The 7,573-nt window shown below is 40.1% G+C and overlaps 1 non-coding gene across 1 annotated transcript; it reads right to left on the reverse strand.

Annotated features, from left to right (window-relative positions):
- Window positions 1-2,892: 2,892 nt before the first annotated feature.
- Window positions 2,893-3,000, reverse strand: LOC112799219 (small nucleolar RNA R71). The gene has a single exon (XR_003200795.1). It is a non-coding gene; the product is annotated as a small nucleolar RNA R71 (small nucleolar RNA).
- Between the last annotated feature and the right edge of the window lie 4,573 nt (window positions 3,001-7,573).

Below are 7,573 nucleotides of genomic sequence, written 5' to 3' on the forward strand. Positions count from 1 at the left end.
CCTGACAAACGAGCCAGCCATTCCGTGAGATCAGAGTCTTTGTGGTATAGGCTAGAACTGATGGCGGCATTCAAGAGAATCCGGAAGGTCTAACCTTGTCTGTGGTATTCTGAGTAGGATTCAATGATTGAATGACTGTGACGTGCTTCAAACTCCTGAGGGCGGGGCGTTAGTGACAGACGCAAAAGAATCACTGGATTCTATTCCGGCCTGATCGAGAACCGACAGATGGATAGCCGTGCCGTGACAGGGTGCGTTGAACATTTCCACTGAGAGGATGGGAGGTAGCCACTGACAACGGTGAAACCCTTGCTTAAGCTTGCCATGGAAAGGAGGAAGAAGGATTGGATGAAGACAGTAGGAAGGCAGAGAGACGGAAGGGAAGGCATCTTCATACGCTTATCTGAAATTCCTACCAATGAATTACATAAGTATCTCTATCTTTATCTTTATGTTTTATGCGTTTATCACCGTACCCATTTGAGTTTGCCTGACTAAGATTTACAAGGTGACCATAGCTTGCTTCATACCAACAATCTCTGTGGGATCGACCCTTACTTGCGTAAGGTTTATTACTTGGACGACCCAGTACACTTGCTGGTCAGTTGTGCGAAGTTGTGTTTATGCCATGGTATTGAACACCAAGTTTTTGGATTCATTACCGGGGATTATTTGATTTGTGAAAAGTATTGATCACAATTTAGCATATCAAGTTTTTGGCGCCGTTGCCGGGGATTGTTCGAGTTTGGACAACTGACGGTTCATCTTGTTGCTTAGATTATGTATTTTTTTTTCGGAATTCTTGAAGATGGATTCTAGAGTTTCATGATGATTTGTTGAAGTCTGGCTGGCTGTGAAGCCATGTCTAATTTCATTGGACTGAGGTTTCAACTTATCATCACAAGAGCTTGTTGATTTCTATCAATCTTGCTGTTGGAGCAGTGATCTGCTAAGGCTTGGCTGGCCATTGGCCATGTCTAGTGTTTTGGACCGAAGCTTTCTTTGAAGGCTTGGCTGGCTGTGAAGCCATGTCTAATTCCTGGACCGGAGTCTTAGATTAGGATTGCACTGATTCCTGGAATTCTCATTAAGAATTCTGATACCTTTATTTTCTTTTTCCACTTAATTTTTGAAAAAAAATCCAAAAATATTTCTTGTTTGAGTCTAGTCTCATTTTAAGTTTGGTGTCAATTGCGTGTTTCTGTTTTTTTTAATTGCATGCATTCACGTGTCTTAGTGATCTTCAAGATGTTCTTGATGATTTCTTACTCTAATCTTTAAAATCTCTTGACTTGAGTGTTTTGGGTGTCTCATATGCATTCTCATTTGTGTCAGTAGTATACAAACTGCTAAGTTTGGTGTCTTGCATGCATTGTTATTTGATTCTTGTTGCATTTTGATTTTTCCTTATTATTAAAAATCCAAAAATATTTTTAATTTGTGTCTTCTCAAGTCAATAATATAGAGAATTGAAGATTCAGAACATACAGTAGAGGAATTACACAGAAAAAGCTGGGCGTTCAAAACGCCCAGTGAAGAAGGACAGACTGGCATTTAAACGCCAGCCAGGGTACCTGGTTGGGCGTTTAACGCCCAAAAGGGTATAGTTTTGGGCGTTAAACGCCAGAATGTGCACCATTCTGGGCGTTTAACGCCAGGATGGCACAAGAGGGAAGATTTTGTTTTTAATGCAGATTTTTTTTTTCAGTTTTCAAACTTTTTCAAAATCAAATCTTTTTCAAATCATATCTTTTCAATCATATGTTTTCAAAATTAATTTCTTTCTATTTTTTTTAAAAAAAAATACTTGCTATCAATTAATGATTTGATTCAACATTTCAAGTATGTTGCCTTTTCTGTTGAGAAAGGTTTAATGTTTGAATCATATCTTTTCTTGTTAGCCAAGTTTTTGATTTTCAAAATCAAATCTTTTTAAAATGTTTTTCAAATCATATCTTCTCAATCACATCTTTTTAAAGCTAATCATATCCTCTTAACCACATCTTTTTCAAAATAGTTTTCAATCAAATCTTTCTGATTTCTAATTTCAAAATCTTTTTCAAAAATCACTTGATTTCTTTTCCACTTTCATTTTCGAAAATAAATTAGTGTTTTTCAAAAATGTTTTCAAAATCTTTTACTTAATTTTCGAAAATTACTTCCCTTCTTCTCACATCCTTCTATTTATGGACTAACACTATTCCTTAATGCAAAATTCGAACTCCGTCTTCTTTGATAAGTTCGAATTTTCTACTTCTGTCTTCTACTTTTCTTTTCCTCTGACACCTAAAGGAATCTCTATACTGTGACATAGAGGATTCCACATTTTCTTGCTCCCTTCTCTTTCTTATGAGCAGGAGCAAGGACAAAAGCATTCTTGTTGAGGCTGATCCTGAACCTGAAAGGACCTTGAAGAGAAAGCTAAGAGAAGCCAAAGCACAACTCTCTGTAGAGGACCTAACAGAATTCTTCAAAGAAGAAGAACCTATGGCAACAGAAAACAACAACAATGCCAACAATGCAAGGAAGGTGCTGGGTGACTTTACTGCACCTACTCCCGACTTTTATGGGAGAAGCATCTCTATCCCTGCCATTGGAGCAAACAACTTTGAGCTTAAGCCTCAATTAGTTTCTCTAATGCAACAGAATTGCAAGTTCCATGGACTTCCATTGGAAGATCCTCATCAGTTTTTAGCTGAATTCTTGCAAATCTGTGACACTGTCAAGACTAATGGGGTTGACCCTGAGGTCTACAGACTTATGCTATTCCCTTTTGCTGTAAGAGACAGAGCTAGGACATGGTTGGACTCTCAACCTAAAGAAAGCCTGGACTCTTGGGAAAAGCTAGTCAATGCCTTCTTGGCAAAGTTCTTTCCACCTCAAAAATTGAGTAAGCTTAGAGTGGAAGTCCAAACCTTCAGACAGAAGGAAGGAGAATCCCTCTATGAAGCTTGGGAAAGATACAAACAATTAATCAGAAAGTGTCCTTATGACATGCTTTCTGAATGGAGCATCATAGGTATTTTCTATGATGGTCTGTCTGAACTGTCCAAGATGTCTTTGGATAGCTCTGCTGGAGGATCTCTTCATCTGAAGAAGACGCCTGCAGAAGCTCAAGAGCTGATTGAAATGGTTGCAAATAACCAATTCATGTACACTTCTGAAAGAAATCCTGTGAACAGTGGGACTAGTCAGAAGAAAGGAGTTCTTGAGATTGACACTCTGAATGCCATATTGGCTCAGAACAAAATATTGACTCAACAAGTCAATATGATTTCTCAAAGTCTGTCTGGAATGCAAAATGCACCAAGCAGTACTAAGGAGGCTTCATCTGAGGAAGAAGCTTATGATCCTGAGAACCCTTCAATGAAAGAGGTGAATTACATGGGAGAACCCTATGGAAACACCTATAACCCTTCAGGGAGAAATCATCCAAATCTCTCATGGAAGGATCAACAGAGACCTCAACAAGGTTTCAACAACAATAATGGTGGAAGAAACAGGTTTAGCAATAGCAAGCCTTTTCTATCATCTTCTCAGCAACAGACAGAGAGTTCTAAGCAGAATAACTCTGACTTAGCAACCATGGTCTCTGATCTAATCAAAACCACTCAAAGTTTCATGACTGAAACAAGGTCTTCCATTAGAAATTTGGAGGGACAAGTGGGTCAGCTGAGCAAGAAAATTACTGAACTCCCTCCTAGTACTCTTCCAAGCAATACAGAAGAAAATCCAAAAGGAGAGTGCAAGGCCATCAACATGGCCGAATTTTGGGAGGAAGGAGAGGCAGTGAACGCCACTGAGGAAGACCTCAATGGACGTCCACTGGCCTCCAATGAGTTCCCCAATGAGGAACCATGGGAATCTGAGGCTCAAAATGAGACCATAGAGATTCCATTGGACTTACTTCTGCCATTCATGAGCTCTAATGAGTATTCTTCCTCTGAAGAGGATGAGTATGTCACTGAAGAGCAAGTTTCTAAATACCTTGGAGCTATCATGAAGCTAAATGACAAGTTATTTGGAAATGAGACTTGGGAGGATGAACCTCCTTTGCTCACCAAAGAACTGGATGACTTGTCTAGGCAGAAACTGCCTCAAAAGAGACAGGATCCTGGGAAGTTTTCAATACCTTGTACCATAGGCACCATGACCTTCAAGAAGGCCTTGTGTGACTTAGGGTCAAGTGTAAACCTCATGCCTCTCTCTGTAATGGAGAAGTTAGGGATCTCTGAGGTGCAAGCTGCAAAAATCTCACTAGAAATGGCAGACAATTCAAGAAAACAAGCCTATGGACTTGTAGAGGATGTTCTGGTTAAAGTTGAAGACCATTACATCCCTACTGATTTCATAGTCTTAGAGACTGGGAAGTGCATGGATGAATCCATCATCCTTGGCAGACCCTTCCTAGCCACAGCAAGGGCTGTGATTGATGTTGATAGAGGAGAGTTGATCATTCAAGTGAATGAAGAATCCTTGGTGTTTAAGGCTCAAGGATATCCCTCTGTCATCATGGAGAGGAAGCATGAAGAGCTTCTCTCAAAATAGAGCCAAACAGAGCCCCCACAGTCAAACTCTAAGTTTGGTGTTGGGAGGCCACAACCAACTTCTAAGTTTGGTGTTGAACCCCCACATTCAAACTCTAAGTTTGGTATTGGGAGGTTCCAACATAGCTCTGAGCATTTCTGAGGCTCCATGAGAGCCCTTTGTCAAGCTAATGACATTAAAGAAGCGCTTGTTGGGAGGCAACCCAATGTTTTATAATTAACTATTTTCTTTTGTTATTTTATATTTTTTAGGTTGATGATCATGAAAAGTCACAAAATCAATGAAAAGAGCAAAAACAGAATGAAAAATAGGAAGAAAAAAAGCACACCCTGGAGGACGCACCTACTGGCGTTTAAACGCCAGTAAGGTTAGCAGATGGGCGTTTAACGCCCAGTCTGGCACCATTCTGGGCGTTTAACGCCAGAAAGGGGCACCAGACTGGCGTTAAATGCCAAAAATGGGCACCAGCCCGGCGTTTAACGCCAGAAATGGCTAAAAACGCAATTTTGCTTGCCATTTGGTGCAGGGATGACTTTCCCTTGACACCTCAGGATCTGTGGACCCCACAGGATCCCCACCTACCCCACCACCCTCTCTCTTCTTCACCAATCACCTCAACACCTCTTCCCCAAAAACCCTTCACCTATCAAATCCCTTCTTTCTCTTCACCACTCACATCCATCCTTCATAAAACCCCACCTACCTCACCATTCAAATTCAAACCACTTTCCCACCCAAACCCACCCTCACTTGACCGAACCTTACCCTCCCCCCTTCTCCTATATAAACCCATCTTCACTCCTTCATTTTCACACTACCTAAACACCACTTCTTCCCCTTCTTGGCCGAAAACAAAAGCCATTCCCATCTCCTTCATTTCTTCTTCTTCTACTCTCTTCTTTCTTAATTTGCTCGAGGACGAGCAAACCTTTTAAGTTTGGTGTGGTAAAAGCATTGCTTTTTGTTTTTCCATAACCATTTATGGCATCCAAGGCCGGAGAAACCTCTAGAAAGAGGAAAGGGAAGGCAAAAGCTTCCACCTCCGAGTCATGGGAGATGGAAAGATTCATCTCAAGGGTGTATCAAGACCACTTCTATGAAGTTGTGGCCTTGAAGAAGGTGATCCCCAAGATCCCTTTCAAACTCAAAAAGGGTCAACTTTGATCAAAGGTTGGATCAAGTCCTCATAGACATCTGTGAAGAGGGCGCTCAATGGAAGAGAAAGGGAAGCCAAGTCAACTAAGAAGGAATGACCTCAAGCCCATCACTAAGAAGAGGATGGAGCACACAAGAGACCCCACTCATCATGAGATCCCTGAGATTTCTCAAGGGATGCACTTTCCTCCACAAAACTATTGGGAGCAACTAAACACCTCCCTAGGAGAATTGAGTTCCAACATGGGACAACTAAGGGTGGAGCATCAAGAACACTCCATCATCCTCCATGAAATTAGAGAAGATCAAAGAATCATGAGAGAGGAGCAACAAAGACAAGGAAAAGATATTGAGGAGCTCAAGCACTCCATAGGATCTTCAAGAGGAAGAAAGAGCCGCCATCACTAAGGTGGACCCCTTCCTTAATTTCCTTGTTCTTTATTTTCCTGTTTCTTTTTCGAAAATTAATGCTTATGCTTGTCCATGTTTGTGTCTTGTGATCATTAGTGTCTTAGTGTCTATGCCTTAAAGTTATGAATGTCCTATGAATCCATCACCTTTCTTAAATGAAAAATGTTCTTAATTGAAAAAGAGAAGAATTGCATGAATTTTGAATTTTATAACAGTTTAATTATTTTGATGTGGTGGCAATATTTTTGTTCTCTGAATGTATGCTTAAACAGTGCATATGTCTTTTGAATTTGTGGTTCATGAATGTTGGCTCTTGAAAGAATGATGAAAAAGGAGACATGTTACTGAGGATCTGAAAAATCATTAAAATGATTCTTGAAGCAAGAAAAAGCAGTGAAAAAAAAATATTTTCGAAAAAAAAAGAAAGAGAAAAAAAAAATTTCGAAAAAGTAGAGAAAAGAAAGAAATAAAGTTGTGATCCAAGGCAAAAAGAGTGTGCTTAAGAACCCTGGACACCTCTAGTTGGGGACTCTAGCAAAGCTGAGTCACAATCTGAAAAGGTTCACCCAATTATGTGTCTGTGGCATGTATGTATCCGGTGGTAATACTGGAAGACAGAGTGCTTTGGGCCACGGCCAAGACTCAATAAGTAGCTATGTTCAAGAATCATCATACTTTACTAGGAGAATCAATAACACTATCTAGATTCTGAGTTCCTAAAGAAGCCAATCATTCTGAATTTCAAAGGATAGAGTGAGATGCCAAAACTATTCAGAGGCAAAAAGCTAAAAGCCCCGCTCATCTAATTAATACTGATCTTCATAGATGTTTTTGGAATTCATTGCATATTCTCTTCTTTTTATCTTATTTTATTTTCAGTTGCTTGAGGACAAGCAACAATTTAAGTTTGGTGTTGTGATGAGCGGATAATTTGTACGCTTTTTGGCATTGTTTTTAGTATGTTTTTAGTATGATCTAGTTAGTTTTTAGTATATTTTTATTAGTTTTTAGTTAAAATTCACTTTTCTAGACTTTACTATGAGTTTGTGTGTTTTTCTATGATTTCAGGTATTTTCTGGCTGAAATTGAGGGACCTGAGCAAAAATCTGATTCAGAGACTAAAAAGGACTGCAGATGCTGTTGGATTCTGACCTCCCTGCACTCGAAGTGGATTTTCTGGAGCTACAAAAGCCCAATTGGCGCGCTCTCAACGGCGTTGGAAAGTAGACATCCTGGGCTTTCCAGAAATATATGATAGTCCATACTTTGCCCAAGATTTGATGGCCCAAATCGGCGTACAAAGTCACCCTCAGAAATCCCAGCGTTAAACGCCGGAACTGGCACCAAAATGGGAGTTAAACGCCCAAACTGGCACTAAAGCTGGCGTTTAACTCCAAGAAGAGTCTCTACACGAAAATGCTTCATTGCTCAGCCCAAGCACACACCAAGTGGGCCCGGA

This window comes from Arachis hypogaea, chromosome 4 (genome assembly GCF_003086295.3).
Source record: "Arachis hypogaea cultivar Tifrunner chromosome 4, arahy.Tifrunner.gnm2.J5K5, whole genome shotgun sequence".
Classification (NCBI taxonomy): Eukaryota; Viridiplantae; Streptophyta; class Magnoliopsida; order Fabales; family Fabaceae; genus Arachis; species Arachis hypogaea.